Source organism: Rhinopithecus roxellana, chromosome 13, assembly GCF_007565055.1.
Source record: "Rhinopithecus roxellana isolate Shanxi Qingling chromosome 13, ASM756505v1, whole genome shotgun sequence".
Taxonomy (NCBI): Eukaryota; Metazoa; Chordata; class Mammalia; order Primates; family Cercopithecidae; genus Rhinopithecus; species Rhinopithecus roxellana.
Window position 1 is genome coordinate 106,221,122 of NC_044561.1, and position 11,596 is coordinate 106,232,717.

An 11,596-nucleotide genomic window follows, 5' to 3' on the forward strand; every position below is an offset into this window, starting at 1 on the left:
CTGCCACATGGTGTCGCTGTTGAAGACTGATTCTGCATAGTCTCATGGTCGCTTGTCCATTGCCGCCAGATGTCCTTGCTGGGTTCCTGCACAAGTCACAGTAGTGCCCCCTCTTGGTCTTAGCATTTATTCCAAATTCAATCACATATTTGTTTTCCTGCTTATTGTCTGACTCCCCTATAGGATGTAAGTTCCATGGGTGCAGTTCCTATGTATGCTTTATTCAGCACTACTGAATTTGTACCAGAATAGGTACTTTATAAATACTGCTGAAATCAATGAATGAATGAAGAAATGCATGCGTGCCTGCATGAATAAATGAAGTAAAGTGTCTGAAGCAATGGGGAGACAAGGCAGAGAAAGTGGTTTCCAGAGACAGAATCTCAGCCCACCTCTTGAGAGGGAGATGGCAATATTTGTTACACAAATGCTTCTACTCCCCACTTCTTTGTCCATACGGTCACTAATCAATTATGTCGTTCTTTCTTGCTGAGGTTGGAGACAGTTTCTAAATCCTCAGTACAGAAATCCAGCCATCTCTTGTAATGGATTGGAGGAGGCAGACAACAATGGAACCTTTTGTGGTAACAGGATGCAAGGGAAGGTTCTCACTGTGGCAGTTTTAACATATAGCGCCCAAATTCTTTGACATTCCTCTTATTTAATGGTGGGATACCTGACCCTTGCCCTTGAATCTGGGCTCTGCGAATGCTTGACCAATAGACAACGACAGAAATGATGTTCTATCAGTTTCCAGGAACAGGCGTTAAGAACCTGGTAACTTCCTCTTTCTGTCTCTTTAAACATTCATCTTGAAACCTAGCTGCCATTCTGTGAGGAAGCCCAAGCTGCTTTGGGAAGAGGCCCACCTGAGAGAAAACAGCAGCCAGTGCCAGCTTGCCAGCCATGTGAGTGAGCCACCTTGGCAACGGAGCCTCCAGCTTCAGTAGAGACATCCCTGGTGACATTACATGAACAAAGATGACCTGTCCCCACTGAACCCTGCCCAGACTGCAGTCTCATGAGAAAATAAATGGTCTCTGTCTTATGCCACTAAGTTTAGAGTGTTTTGTTATGCAGCAGTAGTAACTGGGACACTCACCAAACTTCAGCCTCAACTCTCCTACCATGGCTCAGTTCTTCTGTCTCAGTTTCCCCAGCTACACATGCCAGGTCCCCTTATGGGCCTGTGGCTTTGAGAGGAAGCTTACATCCTATCCCACCCATTGAATGGGATAGGAGCTTATTCTGCTCCCTACATTGCCAGTCGTGTAGGGGGATTGCATAGCCTGCGGCCACCACCCACTTGGTCTCTCCAGCAGCCCATGCTGAGAGCCTGAATATTTCATGATAGGCTGCAGCTTTTGAGCTTAGGAAGGAACTGCGGGTGTCATTTCGAGCTAGCTCTCATCCCTTTCATTTCCATGCCTGTATTTGTCAACACTTAGCAGAGGACTCGCCCTTGTGCGCTGTTTGGGAAGCTGTGTGCCATGTCCGATTCACAGCCCCCTGTCACTCCCTGTTACTCCTCACGGATGCAGATGCCCTAGACTCAGGGGGACCATCTTCAGAGCTTCTGCTAAGTGGTTCTCAAACATGTTTAGATGCCATTTAGCCGCTTGGATGAGCCAGTGACTGCCTCATTAATCTGACAAACGTTGGAAACAACTTGCTTCCTTCCCTCTTTCTGACATTAGGCACCAGCAGCTTCCTCACCTCTGGGACACTTTGAATTTTAGGAGGCCAGTGGAGCCTGCCTTTGGAGGTAGACAGAGGTGAATTCAACTTCCAGGTTTATGATGTGAATCTCTCATGTTCTTGTGATCTTGGGCAGGAAATATCATCTCCTTGATCCTGGAGTTTTACATTTTTTAATGGGGATAATGCCAGCCTCAGAAAGCTGCTATGAGGAGTCAGTGAGACAAGCTGCACAACTCATAGCTTAGTGGGGCCTGTTAGCCCCTTGAGATCAGCACAACATGAGTTCAAATCTCTCACTTGCCCTTCTAAGCAAGTTAGTGCTTGTTAGGGCTCAGAATAGTGCCTGTTAGGAAGCACTAGAGAAGCCGGGCATAATGACTCACGCTTGTCATACCAGTACTTTGGGAGGTTTAGGCCAGAGGATCACTTAATCCTAGGAGGTCGAAGCTGCAGGGAGCTATGATTGTGCCACTGCACTCCAGCCTGGCAGACAGAGCAAGACCCTATCTCAAAAAGAAAAAAAAAGAAGGAAAGAAAGAAAGCACTAGAGAAAGTCCTATGAATTTTATGGATCACTTTTGTGTGTCTTCAACTCCAGGCTTCTGGAATGTTTACCTTTGATCATAATTATTTTTCTTTTTTAGAGACAGGATCCCACTATGTTGCCTAGTCTGGTCGCGAACTCCTGGACTCAAGTGATTCTCCTGCCTCAGCCTCCCAAAGTGCTGGTATGACAGGTGTGAGCCACCACACTTGGCCTGGAATGTCTGTCTTGAGTGGTAAAAAGTGTGGATTCTAGACCCAGTAATTTAATAAATACTATTTATGTGATCTTGGGCAAGTGAACCTCTCTGGGCTGCAGTTTCCTCATCTGTAAAGTGGAAATGATAGTAATACCTACTTTTTTTTTTTTTCGAGACAGGGTCCAGTTCTGTCACCCAGGCTGTAATGCAGCGACACAACGACCATGGCTCACTACAGCTTTGACTTCCCATGCTCAAGTGATCCTTCCACCTCAGCCTCCCAAGTAGCTGGGACTAGAGGTGTGCACCACCACTCCTGGATAATTTTCTTTCTTCTTCTTCTTTTTCTTCTGGACATATAGGATCTTGCTATGTTGCTAGGGCTGGTCTTGAACTCCTGGGCTCAAGCAATCCTCCCTCTTCAGCCTCCCAAAGTGCTGAGATTACAGACATGAGCTACTATGCCTGGCTAGTAACACTTCTTAAGGCTGTGATACAGATTAAATAAGTCACTGTGTGTGAAGTACCCAGCACAGACATAGCACTATATAAAAGTTATCCTGCATAATGTTGATCCAGATGTGAAATTCCATCCCTTCCTTAATTCCCACAAACTCTAATTCAAAAACATTTTTTTTGTGTGTGAGTATATTAGAGCTTACAGAAACCTTTGGGTTTGTGCAATGGGTAAAGGAGGGATTTACTGCTTGTTTCACACACTGCTTCAAGTCGAAATGTAGACATGACCATTCATAAACTCCAGCCATGCCTCCATCTGTGGCAGCCCCTCACCATGTCACCCCATGTGGTCCCCACCCTCTCACCTTCTCAATGGTTCCTTGCTTCTCCCTCCCTCTACCTCCATCTCTTCTCCTCAACTCTCCACCCTGGATCATTCTTATCATCCCATCCAAATTCTTCTCCCTTGAGTATGCCAAGCAATTCTGTTCTCCCCAACCCTTACTTTCTGCACAAGCACGTGCAACACCCACCCCCACCTCCCATGTGCTCAGCAGAACACAATGACTGATATGATTTGGCTTTGTTTTCCTACCCAAATCTCATGTTGAATTATGATCTTCAGTGTTGGAGGTGGGGCCTTGTGGGAGGTGACTGGATCATGGCGGGGGAGGGGAGGTGACTGTTGTTCTTGGGATAGTAAGTGAGTTCTCATGAGACCTGGTTGTTTGAATGTGTGTGGCACTGCCAGGCATGGTGGCTCATGTCTGTAATCCCAGCACGTTGGGAGGCCAAGGCAGGTGGATCACAAGGTCAAGAGATCAAGACCAGCCTGGTCAACATGGTGAAACCCTGTCTCTACTAAAAATACAAAAATTAGTTGGGCGTGGTGGCACATGCCTATAGTCCCAGCTACTTAGGAGACTGAGGCAGGAGAATCGCTTGAACCCGGGAGGCAGAGCTTGCAGTGAGCCAAGATTGCACCACTGAACTCCAGCCTGGTGACAGATTCCATCTCAAAAAAAAAAAAAAAAAAAAACAGTAAAAGAAAAAGAAAGGTGTGGCACCTCCCCCTTTGCTCTCTCTCTCTCCTGCCACCATGTGAAGAAGGTGCTTGATTCCCCTTCACTCTTCTGCCATGATTGTAAGTTCCTGAGGCCTCCCCAGTCATGCTTCCTGTACAGCCTGCAGAACTGTGTCAATTAAACCACTTTTCCTCATAAATGACCCAGTCTCAGGTATGTCTTTATAGCAGTGTGAGAATGGACTAATAGAAAGAAAGACCTTCCATTTAAACTGGACCTACCCTCCTTGGAAGGCAGTTTGAGTTATAAAAAGCAATAAGGTTGGGCACAGTGGCTCACGCCTATAATCCCAGCACTTTGGCCAGGCTGAGGTGGGATTGCTTGAGTCTAGAAGTTCAAGACTAGCCTGGGCAACACAGTGAGAACCTGCTTCTACAAAAAAATTAAAACATTAACTGGGTACAGTGGAGTATACCTGTAGCCCCAGTTACATGGGAGGCTGAGGCAGGAAGATTGCTTGAGCCAAGGAAGTCAAGGCTGCAGTGAGCTAAGATCACACCACTGTACTCCAGCCTGGGTGACAGAGCAAGACCCTGTCTCAAAAAATACATGTAACCTCTTGTTATAGGCATGTAAAGACTATCATAGATAGAGTATAAATTACACAGGTTCAACTATTAGCTAAAATATACATGTATTATATTACATTTACCCCTTTACCTTCTCACCCCCTTCCTCACTAGACCTCAGCTCTCACTGTTCCAGGGAAAGGGAGCCATGGCAGAATGCGGAGAGAAACCAAGGAAGTTAATTTCCAAATATCCAGGTCCTGCTGATTAAAAGGCAGTTCACACAGAATCTTAGGATAATTTTGACAATCAGTAATTTTCGCTTTACAGTGTTGAAGTTAGGACATAACTCCCACATGAGATGGGCATCTACAGCTCAAAAAGTGTTGATGGTCTTCTTAGAAAAAAGAAAATTAGGCTTCTAACAGAGCAAGAGAGTAAAAGTGAACATGAAATCTTTGCACAGTTATTTGAAAGAGAAAATTCTGATTTTGGCAACGAGATCTACCATGCTTATGTGGATACTTGTTTCAGCTACAAACATAGGGAAATGTTCAATAAAAGTCTCGAAACAGAGCTGGTGTCTCACTCGGTTGCCCACGTTAGAGTGCAGTGGCAGGATCATAGCTCACTGCAACCTCCAACTCCTGGGCTAAAGGGATCCTCCTGCCTCAGCTTCCCAAGTACCTGGGACTACAGGCGCATGACACCAACCCCGCCTAATATTTTTAAATTTTTTTGTAGAGATGGAGTCTTGCCATGTTGCCCAGGTTGGTCTCAAACTCCTGGGCTCAAGTGATCCTCCCGCCTTGGCCTCCCAAAGTGCTGGGATTACAGGCATGAGATGCCATGCTGGGTCTAAAACACATATTTCTAATACAAAGCTGAGTTGAGAAGGAGGAAAGGGAAATCTCTAAGAGCCTGAAAATAGGAGTGATCTTCAAGCAAGAACAGTAAACTCTCAGCTGCTGTTGTGGCAGCTCCCAGGGCACATCCTTGGACTTTAGGGACAAAGGACAAGGGTTTTAATACCCATGCAGGTCAGGAGATGTGGCCCTGGGGCTCCGTGAAACAGTGATTGGGAACGAAGACCCATTCAAATCCAAGCTGAAGCCTGGAAGGACTCTTTCCCGTGAAATGGGGACCAGAAGTTCTCCAGCCCAGGCCCGGGCCTAACAGGCTGAGGACAGAGCAGATGACAAGGTCAGGAATCCAGACACACGGGCAGAGCACAAGACCATTTATCACAGTGTAGGCACAAGATTGGGGCAAATTTGATGATGAGTCTCAGAGCACAAGATTGAATAATAAGAATGAGAATAACAATGGCCATTTATTGTGCACTCACTGTGTGTCACATGCTAAGTATGTCACTGAATTCTCCTGAAGTAGTTGCTACTACTGACATTGTCACTGCGAAGCTGACCTTGTAGATTTGGACCATGTCAGGATGGGAAAGTGGTGGTCTACTGGCTCCAGCCTGGCAGGGAGCTTTAGTAGAAGAATTAAGAGGATACTTTTTCAACCCGGTGGCTTTTAAACTGCCTCGTGGAAGGTCAGGGGCTGCCTTAGGTAGCAAAGGGAAGGTCTTCTATTTGAAGCATTGTTCCACCCCCTCTTCAACTGAAGCGGTTTCACTTATATCTGTTTTATTATTTATTTATTTATTCTTTTTTTTTTTTGAGCCGGAGTCTTACTCTGTCGCCCAGGCTAGAGTGCAGTGGCGCAATCTCAGCTCACTGCAACTTCCACCTCCTGGGTTCAAGCAATTCTCCTGCCTCAGCCTCCTGATTAGCTGGGATTACAGGCACATACCACCATGCCTGGCTAATTTTTACATTTTTAGTAGAAACGGGGGGGGGGGTCTCATCATGTTGGCCAGGCTGGTCTCGAACTCCTGACCTCAAGTGATCTGCCCACCTTGGCCTGCCAAAATGCTGGAATTACAGGCATGAGCCACCACGCCCGGCCTCTACCTGTTGTATATATTGTGCTTTTTTCTCATGAGATCTGCTTCACTAAGAAGGTTTTGTAGCTAATAAGAATCATCATCATAAATAACATAACATGCCATAAAAGTGACAATCAGACGTGCTGTCTATTGCTGTGCACAGCCTGTCCCTGTCCCTTCCAGCACCTCACGATGCTACATTGTCAGCTCTTGTTTGGCGGCCACTGGACACAGGTTGAGCAGGGACTTTGTTCTCCCAGATTTCCCCAGCATCTGGCCCAGAAGAGATCCTCCACAACTGTGGAAGAGGAAATTACATTGGATTTCCACGCGCCCCAGGCTGACCCAGGAGTCTAAAGGGTATAGACTTGGAACAGGGCTCTGTCCATGGGACATGGGCTGCCCTCCAACCCCTGGGCACCCCACACATAACTAAGAAGAATAAGGGTCTGTTTCCTGCTCATTATATTCACCTAAAAGATAAAATAGGCTCTGCTTCTGGAAGCCCCTTAATTGCGGCTTTATAAAGAGGTCCCACATGCGAAAAAGGGGGGAAATTAATTGGTCTTCCAGGGAGCAGCTGAATGAGGTCTAGTAATTGAATTTCACAATGGATGCCTCCCTCTGGGTGGCCTGCATGTGATCTGGGATGGATATTTGAAGTTTTCCTCATGTAAACGGCTTGGGCTCCTCAAGGTTTATATTTTTTGGTAGGCATTACTCATTCACACTTCTATCTTGGACAAGATGAAGAGGAATTTGTACCATCTTACAAATTCCAAAATGATGGAAGGGAAAGAAGAAGGGGGCAGGGGCCTCTCCTCATCTTGAGATGCAATTTGCTAGATCCTTTGCAAAGGTTGGGGAAGGGCCAATTCAGAGAATAAATTATTACTCAAATGCCGGCTACCCCAGAATGAAGGTGCAGACCCAGCTGGTAGGTACTAGTGCTTGGGAGCTTGGCTCCAAAATGAGTTCTGATAAGTGAGATCCAGAGAGGCAAGAAACACACCATGTCGTGATGATAATTAATACCTTGAACAGGTAGCTTTATACTGAGATGCCCCCTGAAGATGTAACTAGCACCATGACCCAAATGGTTACTTAAGTCTCTAATGGGTAAACAATTAACTTGTGTGTTTTCTGTCTCAATAAAATAGTTACTAGTAAATCATTGTCCTTGGGCTGGACGTGCAAGGTAACCCCCAACCACTGCCACTACCAGGATAGGCATCAGACCTTTGAGGTTTTTAAAATCCAAGTCAGCGCTGAAAATACAGAATATATTTCTAGAATATATCAAATAGATGGAAATATAATACGAGCCACAAATGCAAGTTACATATGTAATTTTAAATTTTCCAGTAGCCATATTTAAAAAGTACCAAAAAGATGATATTAACTTCATAATAGGCTGGGCACAGTGGCTCATGCTTGTAATCCTAGCACTTTGGGAGGCCAAGGTGGGTGGATCTCTTGAGCCCAGGAGTTCAAGACCGGCTTGGGCAACACAATAAGGCCGCATCTCTACAAAACACACACACACACACACACACACGCGCGCACAAATTAGCTGGGTATGGTGGTGCATGCCTGTAGTTCCAGCTACTCTGGAGGCTGAGGTAGGAAGATACCTGAGCCCAGGGGGCTGAGGCTGCAGTGAGATGTGACAGAGCCACTGCACTCCGGCCTGAGTGACAGAGTGAGGCCCCATCTCAAAACAAAAACAAAAACTTAATAATATATTTTATTTAACCCAATATATCAAAAATATCGTTTCAACATGTTATCAGTATAAACATTATTGAGACGTAAACAAATGTAAAATGCGATGTATGTAATGTAAAAGAATTTACATTATTTGAAAATTTTTTGTTTATATTATTTACATGATTTCTTATTATTTGAGGGCTATAAGAGAAGGATCTGTTTCAGGCCTCTGGAATACACTAATTCTTATACTAAATACATTATTTCTTATACTAAGTCTTTGAAATCCAGTGTGCATTTTTTTAAGAGATCAGATCTCACTCTGTTGCCCAGGCTAGAATGCAGTGGAGTCATCAGCTCACTGCAACCTTGAACTCCTTGGCTCGAGTGATCCTCGCATCTCAGCCTTCTGAGCAGTCCAGCATGTATTTTAACTTACAGCACATCTCCTTTCACATGAGCCACATTTCGAATGCTCGATAGCCATGTGTGGCTAGCGCTACAAATTGGAGCATGCAGGTAGAGTCCTTCCTACAGACAGTGAAGCCAAAGAAACAGAATAAACCCTTTGTGATTCAAGGGCCACATAGGAAACTGAAGAGAGTTCTAGGTGAAGAAAGCCAACTGAGGTGGGTGCAGTGGCTGATGTCTGTAATCCCAGCACTTTGGAAGGCTGAGGCGGGTGGATCACCTGAGGTCAGGAGTTCGAGACCAACCTGGCCAACATGGTGAAACCTGTCTCTACTAAAGATACAAAAATTAGCTGGGCGTGGTGGCGCACACCTGTAGTCCCAGCTACTCAGGAGGCGGAGGCACTAGAATTCCTTGAACGCAGGAAGCAGAGGTTGCAGTGAGGGGAGATCGAGCCACTGCATTCCAGCCTGGATGACAGAGTGAGACCCTATCTCAAAAAAGAGATGTAATCTACCACAGTAGTGCCAAGATAACTCAATAAAGGAAGGAATTTTAGTTTAAACAAATGACGCTAGGACAATTGAATATCCACACGTAACGTAAAGTTGGATTCCTATTTGCACCCTAAAAATTAACTCAAAAAGAATCAAACACTTAAATGTAAGAGCTAAAACTATAAAACTCTTAGAAGGAAAAGATGTGAAAATCAGCCGGGTATGGTGGCTCACACCTGTAATCCCAGTACTTTGGAAGGCCAAGGAGGGTGGATCATGAGGTCAGGAGTTCGAGACCAGTCTAGCCAACATGGTGAAACCCCGTCTCTACTAAAAATACGAAAACTAGCCTGGTGTGGTGGTGCGCGCCTGTAATTCCAGCTACTAGGGAGGCCGAGGCAGGAGAATCACTTGAACTTGGGAGGCAGAAGTTGCAGTGAGCCAAGATCATGCCATTGCACTCCAGCCTAGGCAACAGAGTGAGACTCAGTCTCAAAAAAGAAAAAAAAAAAAAAGACGTGAAAATCTTTGTGACTTTGGATTAGGCAATGGTTTCTTAGACATGACATCAAAAGCACAAATGAACCAAAAAACAGATAAAATGGACTTTACCAAAATTTAAAACCTTTGTGCTACAACAGGGAAAAGATAACCCACAGAATGGAAGAAAATATTTCCAAATCATATACCCTTTTTTTTTTTAAAGAGACAGTGTCTCACTTTGTAACCCAGGTTGCAGGGCAGTGGAATGATCATAGCTCATTGCAGCCTTGACCTTCTAAGCTCAAGAGATCCTCCCACCTCAACCTCCCAAGTAGTTGGGACTACAGGCTTATACCACCATGCCTGGCTAATTTTTTAATATATGTTTTGGTAGAGGTTGGGATTTCTCACTATGTTGCCCAGGCCGGTCTTGAACTCCTGGCCTCAAGTGATCCTCCTGTCTCAGTCTCCCAAAGTGCTGGGATTGTGGTCATGAGCCACTACCGTGCCTGGCCTCCAAATCATGTATCTGTCAAGAGTCTAGTATCTAGAATATGTAAAGATCTCTTACAACTCAACAATAAAAAGACAACCCAATTTTTAAATAGGCAAATGATTTGAATAGGCATTGGCTATAAAAATTACCAAGAAGGCCTGGTGTGGTAGTTCACACCTACTAATCCCAGCACTTTGGGAGGCCAAGGCAGGCAGATCACCTGAGATCAGGAGTTCAAGACCAGCCTGGCCAACATGGCGAAACCCCATCTCTACTAAAAATACAAAAATTATCTGGACTTGGTGGCACACACCTTTAGTCCCAGCTACTTGGCAGGCAGAGGCAAGAGAATCGCTTGAACCCTGGAAGTAGAGGTTGCAGTGAGTGAGATGGTGCCACTGCACTCCAGTCTGGGTGACAGAGCAAGACTCCATCTCAAAAAAAGAAAAGAAAAGAAAAAAAAATAGTCAAGAAGTACATGAAAAGATTCTTAATATCATTAGTCATTAGGGAAATGCAAATTAAAACAAAACAGAAAAAATCAACTAACAACAACATTGGGGAGGATGTGGAGAAACTGGGACCCACATACATTGCTGATGGGAAGGTAAAATGGTATAGCCACTTTAGAAAACAGTGTGTTAATTCCTCAAAAGGTTAAACATGTTCATAGTAAAACTCATACACCAATGTTTATGGCAACATGATTCCTAACAGCCAAAAAGTGAAAACAACCCAAATGTCCACCAACTGATGAATGCATAAACAAAACGTTGTATATGCCAGACACAGTGGCTCACACCTGTAATCCCAGCACTTTGGGAGGCTGAGACAGGTGGATTACTTGAGTCCAGGAGTTGGAGACCAGCCTGGGCAACACAGGGTGACATCCTCCCCTTCCCCTGTCTCTACAAAGAACACAAAACTTACCTGGGCATGTTGGTGCGCGCCTGTAGTCCCAGCTACCTGGGAAGCTGAGGTGGAAAGAACACTTGAGCCCAGGAGGCAGAGGTTGCAGTGAGCCAAGATCGCCCCACCGCACTCCAGCCTGGGCGGCAGAGTGAGACCCTGTCTTAAAAAAAAAAACAGTTCTGAGAGGCCAGGCGCGGTAGCTCACGCCTGTAATCCTAGCACTCTGGGAGGCCGAGGCAGGCGGGTCACTTGAGGTCAGAAGTTCCAGACCATCCTGGCCAACATGGTGAAATCCCGTCTCTACTAAAAATACAAAAATTAGCTGGACGTGGTGGTGCACACCTGTAATCCCAGCTACCGGGGAGGCAGATACAGGAGAATCACTTGAATCTGGGAAGCAGAGGTTGCAGTGAGTTGAGATCGTGCCACTGCACTCCAGCCTGGGTGACAGAGCGATAATCCATATCAAAAATAAATAAACAAATCAATAAATAATAGTGATGGTTACACAATCTTATGAATATACTAAAGCCACTCAATTGTACAATCTAAAGTGGTGAATTTTATGGTATATAGATTATATCTCAATGAAAATACATGCATGCAAAAAATCCATGAGACTTCATTAGAAAACAGAGA